We start from the raw sequence: 3,196 nt of genomic DNA, 5'->3' as shown, positions 1-3,196 counted from the left end.
CTTAGAGTAAAATGCACTGTAAATGTCTGTCTGATTTTTCAAATATCAGAGCTTTTCACTGTTATGAAACTCTCATCTAGGGCACAGTGCTCCTGAACTAGACAAATGCTGTAATTAGTCTAATTACTGTCTACACTTTATCTTGAACCTCTGACTCCACGTTAAATTGTTGCCTTGGAATACTCAAAAAGGTTTTGCGAACCCATGTGACATGTCTCCTCTCCAATCCCCCCAAACCATAGTCTATACCTGTAGAATTTACTTTTGTGCTTATTTTCCTTTTCTGGTTTGCCACCTCTCTCGGTATTAGCTGGGAACGAGAGAGAGAGTGTAAGTGTTCTATAAGCTCCAGGCTCCAATAGTGCTCTGTCACTCATCTGATAGGAGGGGGTCCTTGCCCAGAGGTGAAAGTGGTTGAAATTGTTTTCTGCAGTGTTCCCACATCCTGATTGATTTCTGACAACAAGTAAGTTGTCAAGGTAGATCAGACACTGATTACAACCACAGAACACTGGGTGTTAGCACAGCCTCGGCAATCTGTATCCTTTTCAGTTCCTTTATATTAAAGCATTCTGGTTTGAGCTTCTGAAAAATAAATCGTACAACCGATTGCTGAATTTGGATAAAGAAAAACTACTTGAATTCTTATTTTCAAAATATTTAAACAGTTTTTTTTAAATTCCAAGACAAGTCTAAGGATTGAAAATTAGTTGGACATTAGAGTGGAAGTTGGAAGGTTTTACTGGAATCACAGTAACAAGAACCTAACAGACTTGCATTTATACAGCACTGTTTCACAATCTCTGGATGTCCCAAAGCCCTTTACAGCCAATGAAGTACTTTTTGAAGTTGTAATGTAGGGAAACGTGGCAGCCAATTTGCGCACAGCAAGCTCCCACAACAGCAATGTGATAATGACCAGATAATCCGTTTTTTTTCCAGTGATGTTGGTTGAGAGATAAATGTTGACTAGGACACTTGGAGGACTTCCTTCCTCTTATTCACATAGTGCCATGGGATCATGTTACGTCACTTGAGTGGGCAGACAGGGCCTCAATTTGATGAGGGGGGAGAACTTAAAAAAAACAAGACAGGACAGGGCTGTTTAGTGGTATAAGCTTCATCATTACAATAACATGACGTCACGTGACAACAGAATGTGAGGTTGCACTTCATATTCCCCACACATGGGGTCCTGATCTATACTGAGGGGCCACAAAGAGTGGATAATCCAGGCTAACACTCCCAGTGCAGTGCTGAGGGAGTGCTGCACTGTCAGAGGTGCCGTCTTTCTGATGAGACGTTAAACCGAGGCCCCGTCTGCCCTCTTAGGTGGACGTAAAAGATCCCATGGCAGTATATTGAAGAAGAGCAGGGGAGTTATCCCCGGTGTCCTGAGCCAATATTTATCCCTCAATCAACATCACTGAAACAGAGTATCTGGTCATTATCACATTGCTGTTTGTGGGAGCGTGCGGTGTACAGACTGGCTGCCGCTTTTCCCACATTACAACAGCGACTCCACTTCAAAAGGATTTCATTCCTTGTGTTGCACTTCTGGTCATCCTGAGGTGGTGAAAGGCGCTATATAAATGCAAGTTCTTTCTTTAATTGTTAGGAGCATTCAACTGGCTAAATTCTATACACTTAACTAAGGTACTTAAATATTTGCAATACCCACAGCTACAGCAGAGACCTGACCCGCACAGAACTTGGCTTTGGATTTGGAAATGTTATACACTCAAGAGCAGTAAAACTGTATTAATGTGTATGCAAGTCTCAGTGTCAAAACCAACAACCATTCACTTGGAACTTCTCGTCAGCCCCGGAGTCTGCGTCGCAAAGTAAGGCCGCCCAGGGGACACGTAAAGAAGGTGGAGAGAGAGACACACAAAAACCTTAGTCCTTGCTTTTTCTCAATTTGAAATTTGCTCAACTTCTAACAATAGTCTATTACAGCCACGTGGATAAATTGTAATCACAAAGGGATTTCACTTATATCAATGATGGAACAATAGTTCAGGAAACAAATGCAAATAAAAAGCACCTATGGGGAGGTACTCATTTTAACTTAAAGATACTTCAGATTAATAGCATTTCACAAAATCTAGCAATTCTACGTTACAGAATAAGTTGCGGCTTTCAAAGAAAGGTGACCTTAAGCCGTACGCAGTCCATTGCTATTCTGGATAGCATCGCTCCATCCTGCCGTTCAAATACAATTAACAAATAAGCACAGTGAAGTGAAACAACTCAGGGTTTGGCAACTGCCATTGCACCTCATTGCATTGCCTGTATGTTCAAGACACGTGACAGTCACAATATAATTTTAAATCTGAAATCCATTTGCTGTCCTCCTCCTCCCAATTTGCAGATTCTTTTCTCTCTCATATACAAGCGACTAGGCTTACTGTCTCAGTTACTTGGATGATCCGGGAGGCAGGAGTGTGAAATCCTTTGAGTCTTTCTGTGCTACACGTCCTCCCAGAGGTCAGGCTGGAGCGCTGCTTCAAGCCCCTGCTCGAAGTGAGGAAGGATGCGTGGCTCACTAACAAACTGGATGGAGCAGTTACCCACTGAGTCATTAGGAGAGCTCGGTCGCACTGTCACAGAAACAAAAGACAAACTTCTCCATTAAGTGACTTGGCTGAGAAGTTAAATAAAAAGAAAGACTTGCATTTATATAGCGCCTTTCAAGACCACCGGACGTCCCGAAGCGCTTTACAGCCAATGAAGTATTTTTGAAGTGGAGTCACTGTTGTAATGTGGGAAACGCGGCAGCCAATTTGCACACAGCAAGCTCCCACAAACAGCAATGTGATAATGACCAGATAATCTGTTTCAGTGATGTTGATTGAGGGATAAATATTGGCCAGGACACCGGGGAAGAACTCCCCTGCTCTTCTTCGAAATAGTGCCATGGGATCTTTTACATCCACCTGAGAGAGCAGACGGGTCCTCGGTTTAACGTCTCATCCGAAAGACGACACCTCCGACAGTGCAGCACTCCCTCAGCACTGCACTGGAGTGTCAGCCTAGATTTTTGTGCTCAAGTCCCTGGAGTGGGACTTGAACCCACAACCTTCTGACTCAGAGGCGAGGGTGCTACCCACTGAGCCACAGCTGCGCGTAACAGTCGGACAGTTAATAATGGTAAACTCGGATACCAGTGTTGGGGCAGAGGGGCCTGTTTAAG

This window comes from Somniosus microcephalus, chromosome 25 (genome assembly GCF_052327205.1).
Source record: "Somniosus microcephalus isolate GS21.2 chromosome 25, FLI_Smic_1.0, whole genome shotgun sequence".
Classification (NCBI taxonomy): Eukaryota; Metazoa; Chordata; class Chondrichthyes; order Squaliformes; family Somniosidae; genus Somniosus; species Somniosus microcephalus.
Note: the sequence above shows the minus strand (reverse complement) of the source record.